Source organism: Castor canadensis, unplaced genomic scaffold (genome assembly GCF_047511655.1).
Source record: "Castor canadensis unplaced genomic scaffold, mCasCan1.hap1v2 HAP1_SCAFFOLD_218, whole genome shotgun sequence".
Classification (NCBI taxonomy): Eukaryota; Metazoa; Chordata; class Mammalia; order Rodentia; family Castoridae; genus Castor; species Castor canadensis.
The window spans coordinates 56,687-74,215 of NW_027395396.1; the positions used below are offsets into that span (position 1 = coordinate 56,687).

The following is a 17,529-nucleotide window of genomic DNA, read 5'->3' on the forward strand; positions in this document are numbered from 1 at the left end:
AAAAGAGCTGGAGGTGTGACTCGAGTAGCAGAACATTCACCTGGCATGCAGGACGCCTTACATTCAATCCCCAGTACTGGGGAGGGGCCAAAGGAATACTTCTTTAAGCCAGAACATGAGTTTCAACACAAAAAATGAAGATAATGATATAAAAGTGAAAATGATGAAATATTCTTATATTTACTTACCTTTAAAGCAATCACTGCCAATTAACATTATACAAATGAAGCAAGAAACACTAGTTTCTTATTTTTTTTCCTTATGCAGTAAGGCGAATAAAAGGTGTTAACATTGAAGACACCTATTACATAAACGACAGACTGTGTCACATGAATACACACACCTGAGCCTCAACAGAAATCGCTTCTGGAACATACCTATTTCTCTTATTAATCGCTACAAATCTAGTAATATGCATACACTGTCTGGTGGCTGTTCTCATAAATCTCAGACATGAACTATTTGCTGAACTCCTGTAATCTTCTGACTTGATTCTGACATTAAATTACACGTAAGTACGTTTATATGACAAAAACATCAGGAGAATTCTAAAGACATGGAAGTTCTGTCATCACCTTTGCTTTACTCCAAAGATAGACTGGGAAGGTAGTTCCAACACTGCTGCATAATTGCACATTAAACCGATTAGAAGGCTACTTAAGCTACACAGCTCACTTTATCAAAGTGCAGGAAATTTTGAACCCTGTTGTTTGTTCTACTAAGACTTTCATTCTCATTCTCTCTCGCGCTGTGTGTGTGTGTGTGCGTGTGTGTGTGTTTGTGAGAGAGAGAGAGAGAGAGAGAGAGAGACAGAGAGAGACCGTGCGTGCTAGAGCTGGGGGGACAGAGAGAGAGAGAGAGAGATACTGGGATTTGAACTCACGGCTTCCCACTTGCAAAGCAGGCTCTCTACCACTTGAGTAACACCTCTGGTCAATTTTGCTGTTTTATTTTGGAGATGGGCTCTGGAGAACTGTTTGCCAAGGCTGGCCTCAAACCTCAATTCTCCCAATCTCAGCTTCCCAAGTAGGTAGGATTACAGCCGTGAGCCACTGACACCCAGCCAGAGTATTTCATGGTCAAGGATTCCTGGTGAAGCTTAAGAAAGGTACAACAGACTGTTGAAAAAAAAAAAAAAAAAAAACTTGTCTTTCCATGTAAGTTAATTGTCTAACACTATTCTACACTGTCTTTGCCATACAATCATTCCAAAGTTAACTATAAAATTTGGCATTAAAAATTCCAAGTCTGTTTTGCTTTGTTTCTGGAGACAGGGTTTCACTATGTAGCCTAGGGTGACCTCCAACTTTTGATCCTTCTGCCTCAGCCTCCCCTAAGTGCTGGTATTCCAGGCATGTGCCACCACACCCAGCCCAAGTCTCCCTTATGAATGGACATACTTGGCATTAAGTAGAGGACAAATGTCACATGTGGCTACTCATCACACCTCATGATGCACACATGTGCACATCATATACAATCTCTGTACAAATTGCAATAGCATGCATGAGTCCTACTATCCTACCTAAATAGCAATCCAATCCTAAATATCAATCCTCCACTGCTATTTGGACAGAGTCATGTTACGTAAGTCCAGGCATTCCGACCCTTCATGTGTGAATTCAAACTATGGAAGTGTTGTGAGAAACACACTGTCTTAAGGGCTCTTGCTGCTTCACAGGGATGGTGAGAGGGACACCAGACTCTACATCTGTTTTGTGGCTTTGGCATCACTCCAGGCATGTGAGCATTCAGATTACTTCTCAAGTCTCCAACAATGTTGTACAAGTTACCCAACTTCATTTTCTTTTAAAAACGTTGCTCCAGTTGTGACTAACGTGCATATACCTACGTGATCATGACTCTAAGGACACAAGGAACAATATAAACCCAGTAAGCTCCTACGTGCCCACTGCCAGTCATAAGACACCCTCAGTCCCTCCCTCCATGTATGACTCCATGAGACAAGTTTTTTGTTTTCAGTGGGGCATGAGATTTACTCGGGGCAAATGCACACAACTTCAAGTGTACCTAGTGATAATTTTTTTAAACATACTCTCTGACTGAGCCACATCCCCAAAGTCTTTACCCCAAGCGTTACTCAACCCTACCCCAAGACAAGTGCTCTGTATTCTGCCGCTGGCCATCAAGACAAGTTTGCATGTTCTGTGGTACCCCTTAGTAATGCGGACTTCTCTGGGGGTTAGCTTCCTTGCTCTAAAACACTTCAGGGATTCATTCATGTGGCTCGGTATTTAGTAGCACTTTCATCTTTTTTGCTGTCACTTCCTTTCTGCTGCCTCTTCTGATTTTCCTGTGTATCGTGAGAGCTACCTGACAGCATTCAGAACGTAGCCACGTGTATAATTATGTTATCTGTGCACATAACCTCTTCATGAATACTCTTGTGCACTGGTTATCTGGTTTGTTCTTCTCCTGTAGATGTCAGGAGCTATTTATTGATGACCAATTTCTAGGAGTTTCAAGTATTTATGTGAACGTACAGCCCCTTAAAGCATGGCCTCAAGACCCTTTCCAGTGATAGATGAAGTCAAAAGTACTTCCATAATACCAAGATGCTATCTGCCCTTTTCCCCATGCTGGTATTTGCACCAACGCTACAAAAACACTTAAGTTGTGAGATTCCTGGCTTCATACAAAGCACGGGTGAAGACAGCAGCACCAAACTGTACTTACGGTCATCTGGAATCTTCACTACCGTACACCCTCTTAAATGGTAAGTAAGTCGTTAGATTAAAACCAAGCATTTCACTTAATGTTCCTGACACACAGGGAGAGCACCACGGAAAGACTGGAAGAACAATGCCACAAGCCAAGGCACCACCGGTGCTAAGAGAAAGGCTTACAACAGATCCTTCCCTACACATTCAGAGGGAAAGCATGGACCTGCCAACTCTTCATTTTAGACTTCTGATCTTCAGAACTGTGAGATAACGAGCATATTTTTAACCTTTTAAGAAAAATTTTTGTAGTCTCTGTTTCTGACAGCCTTGGCAAACTAACACAAACATGACTTTGAAGCACACTGCTGGCCAACTTCTCATTCTGCTGACCCCCAGCTCAGATGTCACCCCCCACTCAGCCTTCAAGACTACCTTATCCAAAGGGGATCCCTTTGCTCTCTACCCCTATGCTGCTTTTTGTTTTGGGTTTGTTTGGTTGGTTGGTTTGGGTCTGAACTCAGGCCTTGGGCTTGCTAGGCAGGCACTCTACCACTTGAGCCACTCCGCCACCCCAACCCAACACTGTTTGACTTCTGCATAGACTTGCCACTGACACAGCCTGGCTTGCTTTAGTTGAGCTTTAATTATTTGTTATCCACAGCAAAGCTTGTACCATGTGAAGCCAGTGTCTCCATCTTTTCTGTCAGTGCTTGTCACTAGTAGTACTAAAATACATCTGTTGCAAGAACCAGACAGTCACATTTAATTTGGGCATGCATTACTCGTGTGTGTGTTCAGAAGCTTCCAGACACTCCTGGACTACCTTATTTGCTTCCTGCATCTCTTCTTCCAAGCCTCCCCTTTCTTTTCTTTCTTACCCTTGGAGGGCCTTCAGAAAGTACCTGGATTTGCTGCATGCACACAGACATGGCTCTTGCTGTGCATGACTTGCATGGGTGACAACATGGCCTGTTTGTGCTCACCTGCTAGTGAGATACAGGGAGACTGAGAGGAAATGATAAGCAACTCCCGGAAACACTTCATGTTGTCTCTGAGTTGTGGAAAACAGGGAGAATGAGATGAAATGATAAGCAACTTCAGGCAACACTTCGGATAAACATTCCTGAGACAGAATCCTCAAACAGGAGTTGACTGTGGGAACAAGGAAAAAGATTCACACAGTTGTTGATCTATTTGCTGTCCAATTAAATATTTTTATTTATGTGTAATTTACTGATTAGAAACAGGGTTTAAAGGGGAACGATTGGTTCAAGGTGACAGCGGAATGGAGAATGACCCCAGATTCTCAGACCTGAGTGTCTCTCTCTCTCTCTCTCTCTCCCCACGCCCCGCCACCCCCCCACACACACAGCCTAGAGGGAAAAGAGAGTGAGAGCTATACTGCCTTGAAAACTCAGCACACCCCATGTTTACAGTGGCACTCCCTATTCACAATACCCAAGCTGTGGAATCAACCTAGTTCCCCATCAACTGGTGAATGAATAAAGAAAACGTGGCACATAGACACAATGGAGTATTATTCAGACATAAGGAAGAGTGAAGGGACCAGACACAGTGGCTCACGCCTACTACTACTACTAGTAGCAATCCCAGCTACTTGGGAGAAAGAGATCAGGAGGAGCCTGGCTTAAGGCCAGCCTGGGCAAAGAGGTAGCAAGACCCCCACCTCAACACACACCTATACTCTCAGCTATGCAGGAGGTTGCAGGTAGGAGGATACTAGTCTGAGGATACTGGTTCCAGGCAAAAAGTTAAAAGAACTTACCTGAAAAAGAACTAAAGCAAAAATAAATTAAAAAGTCAGGGGAGACACTGGGATGTGCCTTAAGTTACAGATCTCCTGACTAGCAAGTTCAAGGCTCTGAACTTGAGTACTCCAGTGCTCCCTCTCTTTCTCTCTCTCTCTGTTTCTCCTTCCCTCTCTCCCTCTTTTTCGGTTTCCCTTCCTCTTTCCCACCCTCAGTCTGTCTCTCTCCATCTCTCCTTCCCTCCCTCTCCTCGCTCTTCCTCCCACATATCCCTCCCCCTCCTCTCCTCTCCTCTGCTTCCTCCCCCTGTCCTTCTCTCCCTCCTTCTCTGGCTCATCCTTCCTGCTCCTCTCTCCTTCACCCTCCATCTCACCTTCCCTCCCCCTTCCCCTCTTGTCTCTATTCTTCCCTCCCACCTTCTATCTCCCTCCCTCTCTACCTCTCCCTTTCCATCTCTCCTCTGGCCCCCTCATTTTCCCCCTCCCTCCTTCCTCCTCTCTCCATCACTCTCTCTCATCTTACTCCTTGTCTGTCCCTCTCCTTCCATCCCTCCCTCTCCCTGTCCCCTTTCCCACATCTGACTCAATCCTTCCCTCTCCCCCTCCCTTTCCCCTCCCTCTTTCCCTTCCTCTCTCCCCCCCTTTCTCGCCATCTGTATCCATCCCTCCCTCCCAACTTCTCACCTTCTCCCTCTCTCTCAATTCCTCTCCTTTCCTCCCCCTCCCCACTCTGTATTTCCCCCCTCTTCTCTACCTCCCTCCCTCTCTGTTACAGAGGCACTGAGCAAAAGCAGTAGGAAACCCCCATGGTGGCCGACAAACTCCAGTATTGCTAATAAATAAACAAATAAATAAATGTAAAATTATATTGTTTGCAGGAGAAATGATGGAGCTAGAACTCATCACCTGAATTGAAATAAACCAGACTGCGAATGATAAATACCACGTATTTTCTCTCATAAGCCAGGCTTGTCCTGAAGTATATTTTGTTGCTGGGCAGCCTCCTCTGTCTGTCTTCCTTCTCTCCCTCCCTCTTCTCCCCTCTCTCCCTTGTCTCTCTCTGCCTCTTGTCTTCCCTGCTGGGATGAGTTCCTGTCTTAAACTGCTCTCACCAACACCGCCTAAGCACTCTGTTGAGGCATCCCAACCCCGACGTGCACACTGTGCATGCTGGCTTACTGTGAGAAATTCCTGAGATGCATCTGCTGCTCACCAAACTCTCCAGCCCTCTGAAAGTGTACAAAAAAGCAGTCAAATCGAAGCAGTTTGTACCACCTGGGGGAAGCAATGGAGGCTACGGTTGATGCTGAGTGCCTAGCCTCATCTCATAGCTAGCTTCCCTAATCTTAGCAGAGCACAGAGCCACCATCTGGTATTTTCTCCTTGCATCCACAGCTGGATCCACCCAGACTCTCAGGTGGCTGCTTGCTACACCTGTACACGGGAGTGTTCTTTGGGGTTTGGAATGCAAAAAAAGCAGAATCTTCTGCTTTCCCCATCCAAAACGTTTGACAAAGACACCTCCTGCAATGACTTCCCCCCACTTCACCAGCAACCAAGCTGGGAAGTGTTAGCGAACCTTGCACTAGCACTGGCTTGCTCCGAGATGCGAAGACATCCCATCTTAAGCCTTATGTTTTTAAACTCTGAGGACTTTTCCTGATGCTTGCTTTTTCCTTTCTTTGTGGCCCCACTTGGGGGATTTTCCCTCTTTCCTACTACTTTGCTCAGTGCTCTTGCAACAGGTACTTACAAGCTACTTTTGCTATTGCAACAGGTACTTACAAGCTACTTTTGCTATTGGCGGGGAGAGGGGGGAGAATGACTCCTTTCCTGGGGTCCATAAACTAACTAAAAGCAGGAGAAAAGCTTGACATCCCTACCTCCATTTTTGTATCTGCCTTTGCTTTGAGACATTCATCTTGCAGCCACCTTAGAATCCAGAAAGGACAGCAACTTTACAAGAAGAGATGGAAGAAACTGACCCCTAGGAAAGGAAGAGACCACCTGCCAGGCAACAATGACTTGCTTATCCTGACCACACTGCTCCCCTCAAGTCACGACAGCAATAGCAACTTCTCCAGAACCCTCCCAAAAAAGATGACCAGGTCACCCCTTGTGACTGCGACTGTTTAACTATGCATGCCACATACCCCCTGCTCTAATGTTTTTTCTATTTGAACCAAAAGTTCATGTCTGTACCAGGAAAATGGGCTGAAGGGTCCCCTGCCACGTGATAAACCTCCTTTCTCTGACCTTCACCATTACTTGTCTCCTCTACTTGGTGTACTGCAGCAACTGGCTGGACCTGACACGTGGAACCTCTGGAGCTTGGGCCAGTGGTCTAAAACCCCAGTTTCACTGTTTTTTAAGGTTCATTATTTCTTTTACAAATCTAAAGCTCCATAGTTCTGGTTTCCATATGGTTTCTGTCTACCGTTTACTGTTTCCCTCCCTTGCTTTTCTAGGTCACCCAACACTCAGAGTCACAAACCTGGTGACTTTGTTTCAGATTAGACTAGCACAGGAAAGCACTGGGTGTCTCTTATCCACCATATTAACAACTGCCCTACAAGTATTTAATATATCTCAGTAAGTACAAAGCTAATCACTACAACAAAATACAAAACCCTCCCAAAACCAAAAGAAATTCTGTATATAAAGTAAGGTGAAAATGTGAACGTCTAGAGAAAAAACATAGCAGACACTACATTATACTTGCAACTGTAAAAGATTTTCACAATACGGAAAAGGAAATTATTAGTTAAGTACAAATGGGATTAACCTACCTATTACAAGAATGCAATTTCCAACATGGCTCACAATGCAAGTCCTAAATGTATCATTTTTCTATGAGGCACATCTGAAATCAAATTACTTAGCAGAGGCAAAAGGATAAAATTGGGAATAGGAATACTAGACTAAACGAGAAAAACAACAGCAATGACATGAGGTCAAGCAGAATTCAAGTCCCCTGAAAGCATTACAACAGATTTTTTTAAAAAGGTGGTTTGTTTGTTTGTTTTTAAAAAAACATGAAAGGCCACAACGCACAGTACTACTCTGACATGTATTAATACTTAGGCGAGAAATAATGTAGCAACATTTTTGTGAAGAAAAATTATGGAATATTCAGGAAGACACATAAACATACAATTTAAAACATTAATGCACTATTTTCATTGCAGACGGACTGAAGGGTAAAACTCAATCAATCTTTCAGGTTAAAGGGGCATGACAACATGGCCAGGCATGGTGTTAAACAACTGGAATCCCAGCTATGTGGGAAGTAGAAAATGGGAAGATTGAAATTCAAGGCCAGCCCAGCCGAAAAAGTTGGCAAGACCCTATATCAAAACACAAGCTAGTGCTGGGGAAAGTGACTGTTTACAGACAGAAGACTGAAACCAGACCATCTCTCACCCTGAATGAAAATCAACTCTAAATGCACAAAAGATCTCAACACTAAGACCTACAACCCTGAAACGACTACAGGAAGACTGGAAGATTCATATATTTGTTTTCTGACTAGGACTTCAATTGCCCAGGAAATGAGAGCAAGAATTGTCTAATGGAACTGCATCAAGTTAAAACTTTGCTGCACTTCAAAAAAAAAGAGGTACACCACAGAGTGGGAGAAAATCTTCACCAGCTATTCAACACATAAGGGATTAATACCCAGAATATATAAAGAGCTAAAAACACCAAGTAGCAAAAGAACAAATAATCCAACTTAAAAATGAGCAAATGAAACTATAGACAGCCCTCAGACGAAATTCAAATGGCTAATAAATACAGAAAGGCATGTTCATCATCCTTACTCATAAAGGAACATGCAACTCAAAACTGCACAAAGACTCCATCTGGCCCCAGCCAGATTGGCAATCATTAAGAAAAAGGCATGGCAGTGTCTCAAAATGCTAAAAAACAGCCTTACCTTATGACTCCACCATACCACTCTTGGGCATGTATCCAAAGGAGTGTAAATCACTATACAAGAGAGATACACGTTTATTGCAGCTCCCTTACAATAGCCAAAATGATGGATTCTCTGCTGAATTCTATCAGACCTTTAAAGAAGAACTGATACCAACCCTCCTTAAACTGTTCCATGAAATAGAAAGGGAGGGAAATCTGCCTAACACATCTTATGAAGCCAGTATTACACTTATCCCAAAACCAGGCAAAGACACCTCCAAAAAGGAGAACTATAGGCCAATCTCCTTAGTGAACACTGACGCAAAAATCCTCAACAAAATAATGGCAAACCAAATTCAACAACACATCAAAAAGATTATTCACCACGACCAAGTAGGCTTCATCCCAGGAAGGCAGGGGTAGTTCAACATACGAAAATCAATAAATGTAATAAGCCACATTAACAGAAGCAAAGATAAAAACCACTTGATCATCTCAATAGATGCAGAAAAAGCCTTTGATAAGATCCAACACCATTTCATGCTAAAAGCTCTAAGAAAACGAGGACCAGAAGGGAAGTACCTCAACATTATAAAAGTGATATATGACAAACCTACAGCCAGCATTATACGTAACGGAGAAAAACTGAAACCATTCCCTCTAAAATCAGGAACCAGACAAGGATGCCCACTATCACCACTCCTATTCAACATAGTACTGGAATTCCTAGCCAGAGCAATTAGGCAAGAAGAAGGAATAAAAGGAATACAAATTGGTAAAGAAACTGTCATGATATCCCTATTTGCAGATGACATGATCCTATACCTTAAAGACCCAAAAAACTCTACTCAGAAGATTCTAGACATCATCAATAGCTATAGCAAGGTACCAGGAAATAAAATCAACATAGAAAACAAAAGATGTGAATGACCTCTACGAGGAAAACTATAAACTTCTGAAGAAAGAGATTGAGGAAGACTATAGAAAGTGGAGAGATCTCCCATGCTCATGGATTGGTAGAATCAACATAGTAAAAATGTCTATACTCCCAAAAGTAATCTACATGTTTAATGCAATTCCCATCAATATTCCAATGACATTCATTAAAGACATTGAAAAATCTACCATGACATTTACATGGAAACACAAGAGGCCACGAATAGCCAAGGCAATACTCAGTCAAAAGAACAATACTGGAGGTATCACGATACCTGACTTCAAACTATATTACAAAGCAATAACAATAAACACAGCATGGTACTGGCACAAAAACAGACATGAAGACCAGTGGAACAGAATAGAGGACCCAGATATGAAGCCACACAACTATAACCAATTTGTCTTTGACAAAGGAGCTAAAAATACACGATGGAGAAATAGCTGCCTCTTCAACAAAAACTGCTGGGAAAACTCGTTAGCAGTCTGCAAAACACTGAAACTAGATCCATGTATATCACCCTATACCAAGATTAACTCAAAATGGATCAAGGATCTTCATATCAGACCACAAACTCTTAAGTTGATAAAGGAAAGAGTAGGAAATACTCTGGAGTTAGTAGGTATAGGTAAGACCTTTCTCAACGAAACCCCAGCAGTGCAGCAACTAAGAGATAGCATAGATAAATGGACCTCATAAAGCTAAAAAGCTTCTGTTCATCAAAAGAAATGGTCTCTAAACTGAAGAGAACACCCACAGAGTGGGAGAAAATATTTGCCAGTAACACATCAGACAAAGGACTGATAACCAGAATATATAGGGAACTTAAAAAACTAAATTCTCCCAGAACTAATGAACCAATAAAGAAAGGGGCAAGTGAACTAAACAGAACTTTCTCAGAAGAAGAAATTCAAATGGCCAGAAAACACATGAAAAAATGCTCACCATCTCTAGCAATAAAGGAAATGCAAATTAAAACCACACTAAGATTCCACCTCACCCCTGTTAGAATAGCCATCATCAGCAACACCACCAACAACAGGTGTTGGCGAGGATGCGGGGAAAAAGGAACCCTCTTACACTGCTGGTGGGAATGCAGACTAGTACAAACACTCTGGAAAAAAATTTGGAGGCTACTTAAAAAGCTGGACATCGATCTACCATTTGATCCAGCAATACCACTCTTGGGGATATACCCAAAAGACTGTGACACAGGTTACTCCAGAGGCACCTGCACACCCATGTTTATTGCGGCACTATTCACAATAGCCAAGTTATGGAAACAGCCAAGCTGCCCCACCACTGACGAATGGATTAAGAAAATGTGGTACCTATAAACACTGGAATTTTATGCAGCCATGAAGAAGAACAAAATGTTATCATTCGCTGGTAAATGGATGGAATTGGAGAACATCATTCTGAGTGAGGTTAGCCTGGCCCAAAAGACCAAATATCATATGTTCTCCCTCATATGCGGACATTAGATCAAGGGCAAACACAACAAGGGGATTGGACTTTGAGCACATGATAAAAGCGAGAGCACACAAGGGAGGGGTGAGGATAGGCAAGACACCTAAAAGATTAGCTAGCATTTGTTGCCCTTAACGCAGAGAAACTAAAGCAGATACCTTAAAAGCAACTGAGGCCAATAGGAAAAGGGGACCAGGAACTAGAGAAAAGGTGAGATCAAAAAGAATTAACCTAGAAGGTAACACACACGCACAGGAAATTAATGAGTCAACTCCCCGTATAGCTACCCTTATCTCAACCAGCAAAAAGCCTTGTTCCTTCCTATTATGGCTTATACTCTCTCTACAACAAAATTAGAAATAAGGGCAAAATAGTTTCTGCTGGGTATTGAGGAGCTGGGGGGGAGAGGAGGGGCACAGTGGGTGGTAAGGGAGGGGGTGGGGGCAGGGAGAGAAATGACCCAAGCCTTCTATGCAGATATGAATAATAAAATAATAATAATAAAAAAAGAAAACAATGCAACATGACCACTCCAAGGGTCAGCAGCTCCCCACCAATGGACACTAATGACAGTGAAGTGAATGATGTCCCAGAGAAAGAAATCAAAACAGTGATTACAAGAATGATAAACAAAATTAATGAGGACATGAATATGAACCTGGATGAAATTCCAAGACAACACACATAAACAGCTGGATGAAAAACAAGGAAGACAATGCAGGAAAAGAAAGAGGACTTCAGTAATAATATACACATCCTGACAAAAATCAAGCTGCAATCTGAAAATGAAAAGCTCAAAAATCAAAGGAAAACTTCATCATCAACTGGATCAAACTGAAGGCGGAACATCCAGCATATCACAGCTTGAAGACAGGATGCTGGAAGTAGAGAAAATAAGTCTGGTACTAATACTCAACAGTCCTTACAAGATTCATACAGAAGATTCCTTCCAACACAGACACAAGAAAAGTATTCTTATTTTAAAGCTTTAGGTAAAGAGGGGCTTGTTTATGGTTATGTCCGAGAGATTTTCACTAGAAATACAATACAGGAAATATTACTATCTTTTTTGGCCAACGTACCTGCTTACTTTGCTTCTATGACATTTTTCTCAATATATATGGACATTCTGCTCCTGGGGTTAAAAAAAAAAGAAAAAAATACCAGGACTTCAAGCAAAGACAGACAAGATTAAAACATTCAGACAAAGAAAACAGTTGAAAGGTACAAGTGGGACAGGTAAAACCTCTGGGACACCACTGAAAGAAAGACCGATCTTACAAATTGTGGGCATAGAAGGAGGAGAAGAGGCACAAGGTACAAACTAAAGGTATAGAGCACATATTCACAAAGTAACAGCAGAAACTTCACAAATCTGGGGAACAAGACAGGTCGTCTGAGTATAGGAGGCTTTTAGGATTATAAACAGACAAGTGTTTAAAAAAAAAAAAAAAGAAGAGAAAAACCACCCACAATTTCATACTACAATTAAGTCATTACTTATGTAGAAGGGAAAAATTTTGAAAGCAGCACGAGAGGCACCACATTATATATACAGGCAGACCCTTCAGAAAACAGCACATTTCTCAACAGAAGTGTTAAAAGCCCAAAGGGAATGGGATGATGCATTACAAGCCCTGAAAGGGACTACCTGCTAAGCTGTCCTGCATAAGTGAAGGAGAAATGACAAAGAAAAGCTAAAAGAGCTCACGACCACTAAGGAAGATACTTAAAGGAACCCTACACACAGATGAAAAAGAGAAATGCAGCCAAAAAACACAAGGCAGAATAAAGCTCACTGTACAAGCAGATAAGCAAATGAGCAGGAGAAAAGAATCAAATGCTACAAAACAACGAAGTGGCAGAAATGACTACGTACTTTTCAAAAGTAACTCCAAACATTAATGGTTTCAGTATTCCAATCAAAAGTCACAGACTGGTGGGTTAGATTAAAACACAAGCCCCAACCAATTGTTGCCTACAAGAAAGGCACCGCAGTGGAAAACAAACACAGCCTCAAAAGTATGGAAAAAGATATTGCAAAGCACATGGAGAACAAAGGCAAGCTGATACAACAAACTTCAAACCCAAATTACCCAGAAGGTTCATAAACGTCACTTCACACTGACAAAGGAAATGATGCATTAAAAAGAAAACAACTTGTGAAGAATTTGTTTACAAAAAAGATGCACACTGAATGTCAGTGTACCTAATTTCAAAAAACAAATACTTCTGGACATAAAAACACAGGTAAAACACAACACAGTGACAGGGTGACTTCAATATCCACTCTCATTAATATGCATGTCATGCTGACTAAAAAAAAAAAAAGAAAAAATTAGAGATCAGAATTAAATGATGCCCTAGATCATATGGACAGAACAGACATCTAGAAATATTCCACGCAGCAGCCACAGCATACATATTCTACTCAGCAGCCCATGGAAGTTTTTCCAAAATAGGTCATATTTTGGAACATAAACCAAGTCTTAACAAACACAAGAAAGCTAAAATAACATCCTGTATTTTACCAGACCACAATGCAATAAAACTACAAGTTAACAGCAAGAGAAGCTATAAAAAATATACAAACTCCTATACTTTTGAACGATCAGTCATCAAAGAAATCAAGTGAAAATGAAAACACAATTTACCAGAACTTTTGGGACACCACAGAGGCAACACTAAGATGAAACCTTATACCTCGGCGTGCCAACATTTAAAAAATTGGAGAGATCTCAAGTAAGGGACCTAACCACATATTCCAAGCTCTCAGAAAAACAAGAGCAAGAAAAACTCAAATCAGAACGTGGAAAGAAGTAATAAAATTAAGGCAGGAATTTAATGAAATGGAGATTTTTTAAATAATGCAGTCAATGCAGCAAAAGTTGAACTTTTCAGAAGATAAACTAGATAGACAAACCCGTAGCCAAACTAACCCAAAGAAGGAGAGAAATGGCCCAAATTAATAAAATTAGAAATGAAAAGGGGGACATCACAACAAATACCAACAAACTTCAGAGGATCATTAGGGAGCACACTGAAAACCTGCATTCCAGTGCACTGGAAGATATAGGAGGAATACATAAATTTTTAGAGCAATGTGACCTACCAAAATTGTACCAAGACAATATAAATCACCTTAACCAGCTCTACAGTGAACAATGAGATTGAAGTTTCTAACAAAGAAACCTAGGACTTGATGGATTTACTGCTGAGAATTATACCCAGACCATTAAAGAGGAACTAAGACCACTTCTCCTCAAGTTATTCCATAAAACAGAAAGGGAAGGAACATTACCACACTCATTCGTGAAGCCAGTGTCACCTTGATACCCACAGGGAATAAGGTCACAGCAACAACAAAGTAAGTCAGAGACCAACGTCCTTGCTGAACACAGATGCAAACCTTCTCAACAAAATACTTCCAAACGGAATACACTGTCATCAAGATGGCCTCAATCCCAGGGACGCAAGGATGGTTTTGACATACACAACTCAGTAAGAGTAATACAGCATGTAAACAGAATAAAGAACAAAAAAAAAATCATGTCACCTTAGGCTGGAGGAGTGGCTCAAGTGGTAGAGTGCCTGCCTCGCAAGCGTGAAGCCGAGTTCAAAGCCCGGTACCGAGAAAGAAAAAAAAAAAAAAAAGTCATCTTCAATAGGCACAGAAAAAAAATCTTTGATAAAACTCACCATGCCTCTATGATAAAAGTCCTCAACAAACTAGGAACAGAAGGAAAATACCTTAACACGATAAAGGGGTAACATCACACTAAATGGAAGAAAAGAAAAACAAACAAACAAACAACAACAACAAAAAGAAAGCATGTCCTCTCACGTTACAGGTAGGAGAGAAAGAAAGGTGCTCATTCTTCCCACTGTGGAAAGATAGTGCTTGAATTCTTAGCCAGAACAATATGGCAAGAGAAAGAAAGAGAAGGGATGAAAGTAGGAAAGATGTCTAATTATCCCTATGTGCAGATGGTATGATCCCAAATATAAGACCAAAAAGCTCTCAGTTTTTAATTAACACTTTCTGCCAAGTAGAAGGATACAAAATTCAATGCAAAAATGTCAGTAGCTTTTGCTTACACCAATAATAAATAGGCTGAGAAAACAAATCAGGAAAACAATCCCACTCACAAAAGCCTCAAAAAAATTAAATACGTAGCAATGACCCAACCTAGAAAGGGGAAAGAGCTCTACACTGAAAACTACAAAGCAGTGAGGAAGAAATTAAAGAAGATACTAGAAAATAGAAAGAACACCCATGTTCATGGATGGGCAGACTTAATAGTGTGAAAAAGGCTACATGTCAAAATCAAGCTGCAGATTCAGTGTAATCCTTATTAAAATCACAATGTCATGCAGTATTCCCAGAAATTGAAATCAATCCTGCAATTCACATGGGAATGAAAGAGTCCAAACAGCCACCAGATCCTGAGCAAGAAGAGCGACGCTTGAGGTATCATAATACCTGACCTCAAAGTACATCACAGAGCCACAGTAACATTAACAGTATAGTACTGGCCCCAAAAGAGACACAGACCATTGGAACACACCAGAAGATCCACAAACAAGACCACACTGCCAGAGCCATCTGCTTTTCAACAAAGTTGCGCAACCCTTTGCGAAAACTGGAAAAAAAAGACAGCCTCTTCAACAAATGGTGTTGGGAAAACAGCACATCTAAAAGTGAAACAAGACCCCTCTCTCACCCTGTACAAAAAACCAACTCAAAATGAATCAAAGACTGCAATGTAAGGCTCAAAAACCTGAAACTACAATAGGAAAACACAGGAGAAATGCCTGAGCATAGGGTCATAGGCAACCCCTTCTTTTTCTTTTTTTTTTTTTTTTTTTTCTTTTGGGTAGCACTGGGGTTTGAATTCAGGGCCCCATGCTTCCTAGCCAGGCACTCTTGCCTCTTGACCCACACCACCAGCCTGGCAACTACCTTCCACGTAAGACTCCAACTGCTCAGGAAATAAAAACAAGTACAGACAAATGGGACGGGCATCACATTAAAATATTCTGTACATCCAAAGAAACCATCACTTCCCGGGAGCATGCTGATGATGGTGTCACTTGGAGCCTGGGCTACTGCATGCAGGGGTTGAAGGTCTGGTGAGAGGTTAATGGAATTTTTCGGTGGTCTGGGTTAAAGCTCGCGGGGGTTAAGGGCGGACTGGGTGGGTTGTGTGCCTTTCTGACCCAGATCAATCATTTGGCTTCAGGCAGCCTTACTAGACAGCAAGCCAAGTGAACCAGCTCAAACCCACGTGCCATTCCTTGGCAGGTTCCAGGTTTTTGCTTCTATTATGAATTTTTCTATTAGGAATTTTCATAATCCTCACTCCAACTAAAGACAATGGCCAAGAACAAACTAAGAGGGCAGAAGTCCTGGAATGTAGTTCACATAGCCAGCCAAAAAAAAACTTTAAGGCTAAAAACAAAACAAAACCAGCTACCATGAATCTTAAGAAGATAAAACATTGGGAATGATGAAAAAAGTTAACAGAATGAATAAAACTTTCGTAAACATACAGAAGGAATTTGCATACTTTTCAAAAGGCCTTTTACTTGAACCTGTGCAGAAAGAGCTGATTCCTTGATAATCCACCAGTTAATGTTGATAAAGCTACAAGATTAATGGCTCAGCTGTAGTATTTCTCCTGAGAGACCAATAAATTAAACGTTTTATATAAAAAAAAAAAAAAGGAAAAGAAACAATCAGGGCTGCTGGGTGTGGCTCCTGCAGCGGACTGCCTGCCTAGCGGGCCGAGTTCAAACGCCAGTACCGAGAAGAAAAAAAAAAAAAGGAGGGGGGAGGGTGGGTGGCACAGGTCCGCACAGTATCTCTAGTGTGTGCTGACTTCAATGCCTTCAGATAAATGCCCTGCAGTGGTGGAGCAGGATCATATGCTAGCTCTCTTTTTAGTTTTTTGACAAACCACCCCATGATTTCCAAAGTGGCTTCAATAATTTACACTCCCACCAAAATGTACTGGTATTACTTCCCTGGTCCCCATCCACAGCAGCGTCTGTTTTTGTTTTCCATGAAGTGAGATAAAATCCCAATCATTTTGATTTGCATATCCTTTATGACCAAGGATGTTTAACATTCCTTCTTGTATTTACTGGCAATATGTACTTCTTCTTTTGAGAACTGCCTGTTCAATACACTTGCTCATTTATTAGTCGGGTTATTTCTTGTTCTCTGTTAATGTCTTGGTGTTCTTTCTATATTCTGGATTGGATACTATTCCCTTATCCAATTAATAGCTGGCAAAAAATTTTCTCCCATTCCTTTTTGGTTTCCCTTTTTTCCAGGACTAGGCTTTGAACTCAGGACTCAGGACCTTGCACTTGCTAGGCAAGCGCTCTAACACTTGAGCCACAACCCCAGCCCTTTTGCTCATTTACTATTTTTCAGGTAGGGTCTCACGCCTTCTGGCCCAGGTGGCCTGGACGGTGATCCTCCTGCTTACACACACCTCCCACATAGCTGAGGTGACAGGCGTGCTCCTCCTTCACACTCAAGACTATTTGTTGAGATGGCATCTCACTAACCTTTTGCCACAGCTGCTCTCGAACCACAATCCTCCAGATCTTCTTTGCCTGCCAAATAAATGGTATTACAGGCATGAGCCACCGCACCCAGACTTCTCTCGTTCTTTCAGGCTGTTTCTGTAACCTCTCCCCTTTCATAGTGTTTTGGTCAAAGCTCTGTGTTGGGGTTCGTT

General features: G+C 41.6%; 1 pseudogene; it reads left to right on the forward strand.

Moving 5' to 3' along the window:
- Positions 1–16,154: 16,154 nt before the first annotated feature.
- On the forward strand, positions 16,155–16,450 carry LOC141420445 (ribosomal biogenesis factor-like; annotated as a pseudogene).
- Positions 16,451–17,529: the final 1,079 nt, after the last annotated feature.